The sequence below is a fragment of the Canis aureus genome, chromosome 4, assembly GCF_053574225.1.
Source record: "Canis aureus isolate CA01 chromosome 4, VMU_Caureus_v.1.0, whole genome shotgun sequence".
Lineage (NCBI taxonomy): Eukaryota > Metazoa > Chordata > Mammalia > Carnivora > Canidae > Canis > Canis aureus.
Window position 1 is genome coordinate 48,158,851 of NC_135614.1, and position 12,397 is coordinate 48,171,247.

At 35.1% G+C, this 12,397-nt stretch overlaps 1 protein-coding gene across 5 annotated transcripts in view; it reads right to left on the minus strand.

The window, feature by feature from the left end:
* Positions 1-12,397, minus strand: part of LOC144312683 (uncharacterized) — a 2,041,845-nt gene that overhangs the window by 1,337,569 nt on the left and 691,879 nt on the right. The window lies entirely within an intron of this gene.

Sequence of the window (12,397 nt, forward strand, 5' to 3'; positions counted from 1 at the left end):
GGGCTCCCTGCATGGAGCCTGCTTCTCCCTCTGCCTGTGTCTCTGCCTCTTTCTCTCTCTCTCTCTCTGTCTCTCATGAATAAAAAAATAAAATCTTAAAAAAAGATTATTAATTTATTTTTAAACATTGTATTTATTTGAAAGAGAGTAAAAGTGAGAGAGCAAGAGAGAGTATGAAATGGAGGAGAAGCAGATATATAGAGAGAGGCAGACTCCCCAAAGAACAGGACCCTGGGCAGCCCGGGTGGCTCAGTGGTTTAGCACCACCTTCAGCCCAGGGTATGATCCTGGAGACCCAGGATCAAGCCACATGTCGGGCTCCCTGCATGGAGCCTGCTTTTCCCTCTGCCTGTGTCTCTGCCTCTCTCTCTCTCTCGAATAAATAAATACAGTATTTAAAAAAAAACAAAAATGAAAACAGGGAGCCTGATGCAGGACTTGATCCCAGGACCGTGGTATCATGACCTGAGCTAAGGCAGATGCTTAATCAACTGAGCCACTCAGAAGCCTCTTTTAACTTATTTATATATTTACATTAACTAACAAACCCATATACTCAGCCGTGTATTGTGCTTATAGTGCTACAGTATTTTATAGCAGGAGTTTGTTTAATAGAGTGTGTGAGCGAGCTAGGGAGGGGCAGACGGAGGTGGGGAGACAGAGAATCTTAAGGTTCCACACCCAGGACAGAAACTAATAGAGGGCTCAATATCATGATGCTAAGATCATGACCCGAGCCAAAATCAAGAGTCAGATGCTTTACCAAATGAGGCACCCAGGTGCCCCTACAGCCAGGATTATTTTCTATTTACACTCTCTCCCTTTATTTTTGGATTAAAAAATATCAGTATGAGAGCATTCCCTCTGTTCCTATGAAGAATATGATGCTTACTTTCATTTTCTTATATACTCTGTACATCCGAATTAATTTTCTGTTTTCCATACACACTTAAACTCACAAACTCACACACACATTTGCCTAGTATCCTCATATAGCTGTTTAAGATCTCTACCTGCATTATCCATTCACTGAGTATTGGTACTTTGCTGAATGCCAGGTTAGGTCTTGGGGATTAAAAGATGAAAATGCCATAGCCCCTGATCTCATGAGTAGGTGTGCTTCCAAATAAATAGAAGTTTAGTGTATTAAATGTTTTAGGGATTATTTGAATTTTAAAAGAGATGGTCATAAAAGTGTCTCAACTCAAAGAAATATATTTCTAGTAGAGATTTGTAGGTTAGGAGTTGATTTTAAGGATTCTTAAAATTAAGAGTAAGCTAATAATACTTAGTATATAGTATGGGTTAAGAACCCCTAGTCTAGGGTCAAGACTGCTTTGTTTAAAACCTACTTCCTCTATTTATTAGCTTTGTGAATTCAGGTCTGTAAAATTCTTTAAGCTTCTACCTCTTTATCTGTGAAATGAAGCCACTAACTCTCTAACTCTTTCTGCCTCATGGTATGTGGCACAGTGCTGAACACATGGTAACTGTTCAGTAAATACTATTACTCATTATATAAATATGCAAATGTGCCAATTTTATGTTTTATTTTAGTATTCCAATCTTTTAGGACCTTCTGAATGCCTTCGCTCAGGTGTTCCTGCATTTTAGGACCAGGAAAGAATTCAAAGATATGCAAATGTAAAGCATACCTGGATTTGGGAATAAATTCATATCTGTTTTTGGTGTGTATACAAGAAGGGCTGTTTCAGTTGGAGACAGCGTTTGTAAATTTAGTGGTATGTCCTAAGAACCCAAATGAAAATCTTTGTGATATCAAAAAAGATGATAAAAACATGTGCCAGAACTGGTTTTTCTAGGTGAGTGCCTTAAAGAGATAAAGTTGTTATACATCTCTGATTTGAGTATATAAATGTCTCTTTCTTTAAAAAAAAAAAAAAATATGTGAGAAAGAAAGAGAGCACAAGTGGGGTAGAGAGAGGGGCAGAGGGAGAGGAAGAGGGAGAAGCAGACTCCATACTGAGCTGGACTGGTTGCTGGACTAGTGACTCTATCCCAGGATGCGGAGAACATGACCCAAGCTGAAATCAAGAGTCCAAGGCTTAACTGACTGAGCCACCCAGGTTCCCCAAAAAGCATTTTTGTATCTGTGGATAGGAACCAACAAAGTAGAAAAATAGCTTCTTGTTCCAAAATATTTCAAATTTGGGGAAAAGTCCTGTATAATTAGTAAAAGAGTTCATTTTTTTTTTTCCAGGCTAAGTTTTGACTTTTTTGATACTATCCAAGTTGTTTATAAATATCAAATTTAATATGAAATCTAAATGATAATTCCAACTTTCTTATTTCTATTTCTTTATAATCTCTACTTTTAATTTACTTGGTTTTGATAATCTGACAATTAACAAAATATTAGCCACTGAAGGAAAGCACATGGTATATTTTAAATATGTAATTAATGTCTACAGGAATACAAAGACATTAAGTCAGCAATTTTATGCATTCTTTTTTTCCACTGAATAAGTTTATAAATTATATAAAGCCATTTTCCCTAAAATACTAGTAGTAACTACTACCACATGCTTAGTGGTCTAGAAACTTGAGAACATTCTTAACATAAAACAATAATGAAATTATCTCCACCTACACTGCTTCTATATAATTGTAATAATACTCAACAGCACTAAGTAGTATCTTTAAATGTAACTACCCCACTGGGCATTTGTAGTATTTAATGTATCTTGGAAATACCAACGCATGTGAAATGTGGCCAATATTTCTTTTGGCACATACTCACCTATTTCAAAACTCAAGAAGAGAAATATCTTGTTCATCATGCAGATTATGATCACAGAATTTTCAAGAAGATTTATTAAAGAATAAAATTTAGGGAAACCGTTCCCCCATTTAATCACTCGTTTAATTCATGTTTGCCTACCAAGTAGGTAAGTATTTTTGGTGATGGAAATTCAGTGATAAACAAGAGAAATAAGATTATAGAATTTGTAGGCCACTGAGAGGCAAGCTGTTGTAGAAGTTGTAGGACAGAGAGAGGCAAACAATATATTTGTGTTAAGTAAAAAGTAACAGTAAATGCTAAAAAAAAAGAAAATTATAACAACTTATTGTGATTAAGGGTGCCAATGGCTAGGGCTGGGAGATCTATTAGATAAGTAGTTGCTCCTGGAATATTTCTTTAAAATGATGATGAATGAGCTGAATCATGAACACTGAGAAAGGGTGTGCCATGGTAAAATATGGAAACCACACTGGAAGAGTTCAATAATTCAGGAAAGGGAATCATCCTGGATTTATTGAAGAAATGAGAAAAATAGGCCACTATTACAAAGACATAATATGCAAGGGGAAAGTGTGAGAAGGTGCTGGAGAGAAGGTTAATGACAGGTAGCAAAGGGCCATGTAAAAACAGAGTAAGGTCCTTTGACTTCACTAGAAAAAAAAACATTTCTTTCTGTCCCACTGGTAAAACCTGTTCTGAGAGTAGTGCTGAAGATCTGGAAAGAACAAGACAGCACAAACTTCAATTAAGGTCATAGGCAATTTCTTACATGGTATATTAAAATTTTTTGATATATTAATAATTCCTTCAATTGGTGTTTTAAGAATAAATATGATCTTCTATAAAACATCTTTTGGTGGTAAGTATATTGGAATATTTATTATATGGACTCTAAAGTCTGTTGAATAATGTCCTCCCCCAAAATTCTCATTCCACCAGAACCACTGAATGTAACTATTTGGAAATGGGGTTTTTGGAGATATAATTAGTTAATCTGGTGTCATACTGGATTAGAGTAGGCCCTAAATCCAGTGACTGCTATCTTTATAAGAAGAGGAGATGACACATAGAGACACACATAGGGAAGATCACCATGTAAAGATGGAATCAGAGATTGGAGCTATAAGCCAAAGAATGTCAAGGTAGCCACCAAAAATTAAAAGAGGCAAGGAAAGATTTTCCCAGACAGCCTTCAGAGGGAGTGTGCCCCCTCTCCCCCCCGCCAGCAGCTTGATTTCAGATGTCTATATTCCAGAACTATGAGAGACCAATTTTATATTGTTTTGAGCTACCAAGTTTGTGGTATTTTCTTATAGTAGCTCTAGGAAACTAATACAGATCATACAATCAAGATTCTAGCTACAGCATTTATCACCAGGATTCTCTCTATTTTCCTTTTGAGCTCAAACAATGGAAGGCAGCAAAAGGAGATGAGAGGATGGGCAGCAAGAACTTGGGGTATTTTTCCCTTTCTTTCTTCCTTCTTCTACTCTATAGTTTTGACAATTACTTCTTTCCTCTATACAACCACAATTCCTCTCTGACAGCCTGTCTTCCATATGTTAGCTCTCACTGGCCATGGTGATGACATATTCCTTTCCTTGCCCTGTTACACTGGAGGTGAAAGGAGCTACCCTTAGATGTTTGTTTCTAGATGCCTCAATATGTCATGTTTCCTTCTTGCCTCTCTTTGTTGTATTTCTCACTATTCTGTTCATTCTTTTTATGTATTCATTTATTGTCTATTTACCTAAGAACATATTTTCCATTAGACCTGATCTTGTCTGATCATTGCTGTATTCCTAGCACCTGGAATTGAACCTGGTATGTAACAGGAACTCAAAATAATTGTTGAATGAAAAAAGATGACTGAAAAAAAAGAAAAAGAAATCCAAAATGTCACAAACCACCTTAAAAAGTGATTTGATAACAAATTTACCTCTGCTTTATAGATTACACATACATATACATTTATGGATTATATATGAACATATACAGGAACATATATATACAAATTATCTCAGTGCTTTTGTAAACTGACTAAAAATAATCAGTTATTTGTGCACATAGTAAAATTTTTCACATAGTAAGAGAAAGAACTATGACTTTAAACTTAATATACTTGACCCAATTCAGTGTTCTTTCTGATGATTGGTGAATTTCTGCACTAGATGGGTCAATATATGTGAATGTTCTGAAGTAACTATACTTAGTAAGTGTCCAGTATAAACTCAAATTTACAGAATCCTAGTGATATTATTAAGAATAAAATGAATTTCTTGTTGGTAGAATCTTGATTATAATGTCCATTTAATAAATGTCACAATACATCTTATTTCAGTATTGCTAACGAACTGCACAATTAAAGCACAGTTGAATATTGAAATTTCAGCAATTTTATGCTTTTAAATAGCACTACAACAAAAATGCTATGATAATAAAATAGAATTTATGTAAAGTAACACATGGACTATTTGGTTATGTTTGACTCCTTAATGTATTCCAAAGGCATCTATTGCCTCAGGGAGAGATGATATTTGAATAGAAGAAAAGTAATAATCTAGAAAAGAGCAAACAACAGGGGAAATTCCATTCAGGGCTGAGGATAATGATCAGATGATACTATAACCCCAACCATCTAAAATAGAGATAATTTAAGAAAGGAAAAGAAAGGGCAGCCTGGGTGGCTCAGCGGCTTAGCGCCGCCTTCAGCCCAGGGCGTGATCCTGGAGACCTGGGATCGAGTCCCATGTCAGGCTCCCTGCATGGAGCCTGCTTCTTCCTCTGCCTCTCTCTCTCTCTGTCTCTCTCATGAATAAATAAATAAAATCTTAAAAAAAAAAAAGAAAGGAAAAGAAACATAATTGGTCAAGGATAAATAGTAGTGTATATACGAGGGATAGCAATGGGATGCACATATTTGAAAAGAATACTAGAAGGTTTAAAACAAGGGATGCAAGTAAGTCATATAGTGGAGATGTTGTTAGTTGATGGGTTTGATGAGTTATATTACTTGGCATTATCAAGAACAGCATGGATCACTTTTTCTTAAAAGGTCTCAATAGAAAAGGAAAAATAAGAGTTTAAAAGGTACATCTTCTAAAATATGATAAATATGTACAAGATACGCATATTTGAGAACAGTAATGCCATCAGTCCTCCAAGAGATTCATATTTTTAAGGGGTACCAGAAAAAAACACACATGAAAAAATGAAGATAGTATCTGTGAGGTATATAAAATGGCATAGAGGTTTACTTAGATGCTTGGGTTTAAGAAGTGTAATGACATGGATAAAAGGAAGGGTATAATAAAATGCATAAATGAAATGGCATAATGAGATGCATAATTGGACAAATGTAACGATATGCAAAGGAGAAAGATGTAATATGATACACATTTTTGAGGAGTGTAATGAGATGCATAAATAGAAAGGTGTAATGAGATGTGCATGTTTAAGTAACGTAATGAGAAATATAGGTTATAATAACATACATGAAAGTAATTTAGTAATGAGATATACAAGGGAAAGGCTTTAATGAAATCCACAAATGGAGAATATGTAAAGATGCTTAAAAGAGATGTAATGAAAAAAAAAAAAAAAAAAAAAAAAAAAAAAAAAAAAAAAAAAAAAAAAAGAGATGTAATGAGATGCACATATTTGAAAGTTATAATAAGATGCTTTAATGGAAGCATGTAATGAAATGTATACGTTTGAAAGGTATAATGAGACACATTAAAAGGGAAGAATGTAAAGCAATTCTCTACTCCTATGGAGAATAATGCTTCCTGAAAGCTTTGAAGAGTCTTCATCCTAAGGGATTTCTGTATTTTTACTTCAGTAGAAATTAAGATGCCAGCAGCAGCTTCAACCATTACCACATCAAATAGCTTTCTCTCTGGGTCCACGTTATTTTTGGTTATATGGTTTAAAGCATTGCCCCATGCTTGAGGCCACATTCCAAAGAACAATTCAGATCTGATGCTGTTTATTAGACAAGAGCACAAGAGGAGGAAAAAAATAAAAATTTTAAAAATGAATAGCTATCGATTCTTCATCTGGAGCCATGCAAGAAATACTTGTACAATTAAGTGTTTCAATAATCTTATAAGGCAGACATTATTATTGCCTCGTGACAACTTAGAAAAGTGACCTTAGGGCAGCCTGGATGGTTCAGCGGTTTAGCACGCCGTCTTCAGCCCAGGGCCTGATCCTGGTGACCCAGGATCAAGTCCCATAAGTCCCATGTTGGGCTCCCTGCATGGAGCCTGCTTCTCCCTCTGCCTGTGTCTCTGCCTCTCTATCTCTCTGTGTCTCTCATGAATAAATAAATAAAATCTAAAAAAAAAAAAAAAAAAAAAGGAAGAAAGAAAGAAAAGTGACCTTAGAAGTTGAGCCTGTCACTCAAAGGCATTTGATGGTAAGTGTTGGAGCCAGAACTTGAAAATAGGTCCACTAGCTCTAAAGTCCTCCTTTCCATCTCCATTTGTAGTTTTATTCCCTCACCTCTCCTCACCCTTTCTCTCTCATCCTTCCTTTCTCTCCTTCCCTCTCTCTCCTTTTGTTTGGCTTCATTTTGATGGATGATTATTGCTAATTATGGTTGAAATCTCCAGAGATGCCTTATTAACACCTCCAGTCACCAATGTCACATGTTTTCATAAGCTAACAGTTTTGCCAAAAGACAGTTAGGGATAACAGAGTAACTACCCTGTTACCTTGAAGTATCAAATAAATTATTAATCTAATTTGTTTACTGAACAAATTTATACTATAGTTTGCTCCCTACAATCACTATGTGATGATGTGTTGATTAGAAAACTTGGAGAAATTAATAAGTTCTTAGAATCAGAGCAGTAATTGTGAGAAATAATTTTGGAACTTTTCACTACAAAGTAGAGTAGATGAAACACTGTTCACTGACACTTAAAAAAAAATCTGTGTGAATTTACCCAAGTTTCATAGGCTCTCTTGAGATTTGGTTTCCTTATCTATAAAATAGGGAAAATAGAATTTATCTTTTCAAATCTTGTAGCAAAATAAAATATATGTAAAATATCTAGAACATTCTATAGTGTATAGTAAGTGATGAATAAGTGTTAGTTCCTTCCTTACCAATTTTTAATAAAGTTTGAATAAGTAATTATTCAATAATCCTGGGCTTTAAATTTCTTTGCTTTTAATTGGTGGTAGTTTATGTCAATAGACTAAGGGAAAACAAAAAGTGAAAGACGTTTTAAGATAATGCCATCTATGACAGTTGTGGGCAGCAATTTATTTTTGGATTAATTGCTTACAGAATGAAAAGGCATTACTTAGAAAAGAAAATGATTTTTTATAAAATATGAGTACCACAATTATTTCCCCTTTTATTGACAGAATTCAAATTAAACTAAGGACAAGGTAAATGTGTGACCCTTCACCCTCATACTAATAACTTTTCATAACCTTAATCAATCAGTCTAATATAGCAATTATCATCTCAACCATAGTCCCATTGGAGTCATGATTATTTTAGGATAACTACTTATTGTTCAATTAAGCCTCTATGAAAAGAGGTCAAATATTGGTCACATTCACTCATTAACATTAAGTTTTATCCAGGGTATTTTTCTACACAATTGAAGATTGCATTAGTAATTAATCGTGAAAAAGGCATTCACCATACCAGGAAAAGCTGACTAGCTAGCTGGTATCTGTGAACTGAAATTCAACCAAGAGTACATTTGAGCACATACATTCTATTTAAACACACCAAAACAGTAGCCTTTGTTTTAGCTGGATCAGCACAAAGATGAAAAGTGATTTCAAAAACTTCACAGGGGCAGGTTTTTTTTTTTTTTTTTTAATTTTTAAAACAAACAAAGCTATCTTCTATTCACCTTCTAAAAGTTTGGCCAAGTGACTCAGAACATGGATGATAAGTTTTATTTTTCATTCATCAGTGTGATTATTTGAAGGTTACTTCCTTTCCTCTGGAAAGGAAGAAGAGTTATGTGTTTAAGTGTGGATGATCTGAAGTTAAGTTGCTTTGGTTCAAATTTCATCCATGCTATTTGCTAGATGTGTGACTCTGGGCAAATTTCTTACTCATTTTGTCTTATTTTTCTGTTGCCTACTTCAGGAACAGGGTTAAGGTTTTGGTATAAGGGTTAAGTAAGACAACACATGAACAGTGTCAGACACATAATAAACTCAGAGTTGTGACAAGAGCATGTCCGTCTAATATAAGTAGTGCTTTGAGAAATAGTGGTTTTAGATTCTCTACAGCTCTATGCCATAATAAAAGTTAGCATTCACTTAGATAGTAGGTCATATTCTGTTTAATTCTAATAGTAGCAGAGGCCTAGACTATGTCTTTTGTCCCACTTGTGAAATGACTATAACTATTTACTAGCAAATGACACCACTCTAACAACAAAGGATAGCTGGAGTTTCCTATCTTAGAGGTGGTGTTGTTGTAACCAATAAGAGATATATAGAGCTAGAAAGAGTGTAGCCCCCATGTATACATTAAAAAAAAATTAAAGCCAGAAAAACTGAAATATTACATTTTTCTTCAACTTAACATAGAGTTGGCATCACAGGGCAACTACTTACTCCAAAATCTAAAAAGAGATAGGCACCTATAGGGAGAAATGGGATATGAGAATTTGTTTTCCTGAAGCTGATACAGCATAAAACTGGTCAGAAAAAATTTAGCTGGAATCGTTAAGAAAGTGCAGGAGGCAAAATATAGACTGTCAAGAGAGTGTGAAGCCTTGGTGGGCAAAAATATATCCTTTTTTTTTTCTTCCAACTTTCCACTCACAGAAATTATTAAGGAGAGTCCTGAGAAAGCATTGCTGATGGTTCAGGCCTGGGGGAAGGAGACAAGGGCCACTGTAGTAGAGCACAAAACTCCATTTGGATCCTTCTGCCCTATCTCTTCTATGAAACAAAAACCTTAATTTCATGGTTGTTGTGGGGAGAGCAAAAACACTGGTTATCTTAGGGCACTGGTGAAAACCCACTGCATCTAGAAGAAAATAGAAAAATCTCTCTATAGGAGAGAGAACTATACTATAGTTCTCTATAGTATAGGAACTATACTATTCCCTAGTTGCTAAAATTATTTTCCCATGAGTGTATGGTTTACCAATTCTGAAATATATACATATTTATATAATATGTAATATATATATGAATTGAACTAAGTAAATGAACAATATATTATGGGAGCTGAAGTGTCCCTATTGGGAGTAGAAGTTTACATAATCAAAAAAAGTAGGTTCCCATGATACATGAAGTAATGGATTAGTGTCAGGGGCCATCAATATAAACTCATGTTTCTCTTAATTTATGTGTATACGATTAATATGGGAAGATTTATAAATATGTGTATATGCCCACGTATATTTTCTTAATCTATGAGCTAAGAAGCCCAGAAGCAATAATAACCCAGGATAACAGAGCATACCTAACACTCAAATTTTGGTTTCTAATACAATTTTCTGATCGAAGGAACCAAGACTCTTTGTAGAAATGCCTGTTTCTAGAATGAGGCAACATGAGCCTGAAGTAATAGTTTAGTACCAAAATGAAAGAGTACTTAAAAGCTACAATAATGGGGATAGAACAAAGGGACAAAGGACCCAAATAAGAGAGCTCCCAATATCAATGATGGAGAATTCAAACAAAATAAACTAATACTAGGTTATAACCCAAGCATAAAGTAATTATCTCCAAGTACATACGGCTGTAAATAATTATGCTGTAAATATATATCATTCCCCCTCAGAAGGTTTGGCATAAGGACCCAAATACTGAAATGATGGCTGCATATAGACACAGAGAAGGGACAAAAAAGATTAACTTTACAGGGGAGAAACTTGACAAACCCTTCCTCAGCCTGGTGATCAAGATTAACATTAACAGTGATAATTCATGTTGGTCATATGTACTCTTGAAATGATGTGATGAGAGTGGTAATTTACCTCTGTAGCATATACTCCAAACTCAATAACTTCAGGCTTATAATGAGAAAGAGATCCCATCTAATAGATATTCTACAAAATATCTGGCCAGTACTCTTCAGAAATGCAAGATCATCAAAAACAAAGAAAGTCTGAGAAACTGTTACAGCCAAGAGATAGCTATGAAAATATTAAAATTAAATGTAATGTGGTGATCATGGAGCAGAAAAAGGACAGTGGCTAAAACTAGAAAAAAATCTGAATAATTTGTGAGCTATGGTTAAAAATGTATCAATATGGATTCAGTAATTGTGAAAAATGTACAATATCAATGTAAGATGTTAACAACAGGAGTAGATAAGTGTGAGAATACATGGGAATTCTCAATTATCTCTGAAATTTGTAGATTTCTGTAAAACTACAACTATTCTAAAATTTTTTAATTTATTAAAACATAGTTATATACAAACACTTAAAAATGAAGAAAAAATAAAGGCTCTCAGACAAAAACAGAAGTCATTTCCAAAATACCTAAATTATAAGAACTGTGAAACTTTATTTATTTGTTTGTTTATTTATTTATCTATTTATAAGAGAGAGCACATGTATGCATGCATGAAAGTGTGGGGTAAAGGGCAAAAGGAGAAGGAGAGAGAGAATCTTAAGCAGGCTCTATGGGGCTTAATTTCATGACCCTGACATCATGGCCTGAACTGAAATCAAGAGTCAGATGCTGAAGTGACTGAGCCACCCAAGCATTCTGAAGAAACCTTTTTTTCTTTTTTAAAAATATTTTATTTATTTATTCATGAGAGATACAGAGAGAGAGGCAGAGACACAGGCAGAGGTAGGGAGAAGAAGGTTCTCCACAAGGAGCCCAATGTGGGACTCAATCCCGGATCCTGGGATCATGCCCTTGACCAAAGGCAGATGCTCAACTGCTGAGCCACCTATGCATTCCTGAAAGAAACCTTTCAAACAGAAGAAATATTGCTGAAAATGTAACAAAGTAAAGTCCATTTATTCTTAGTTTTCATTTTCTAAAAGGTAACTACATATAGCAAAAATAGTAGCAATGTAATATATGTTTACAGCATATGTAATAATAAAATGTTACATCCATAGCACAAGGAATAAGAGGAGAAAGGTATCTATTTTAGACACTAGGGCAACCAGGGTTGGGGGATCTCCTTTCCAAAGGAAAGTGGGGAGGCAGGGAATAAGTGAACAGAGACACAAAACTCCTCAATAAAATACTAGCAGGGGCACCTGGGTGGCAGAGTCCTTTATGTGTCTGACTTGATTTCAGCTCATGATCTCAGGGTACTGGAATCCAGCTCCATGTCAGGCTCAGGCTCCATGTTCAGTATGAAGTCAGCTCGAGATTCTCTCTCTCCCCTTTGCCTCTCCTGCTCTCTCTCTCTCAACTAAATAAATAAAATATTAAAACAGGCCCAGGTGGCTCAACGGTTTAGTGACACCTTCAGCCCAGGTATGATCCTGGACACCTGGGATCAAGTCCCATGTCAGGCTCCCTGCATGGAGCCTTCTTCTCCCTCTGCCTTTGTGTGTCTCTGCCTCTCTCTCTCTCTCTCTCTCTCATGAATAAATAAATAAAATCTTAAAAAAAAATAAAACATATATACGTACATAAAATACTAGCAAATCATATTTAGCA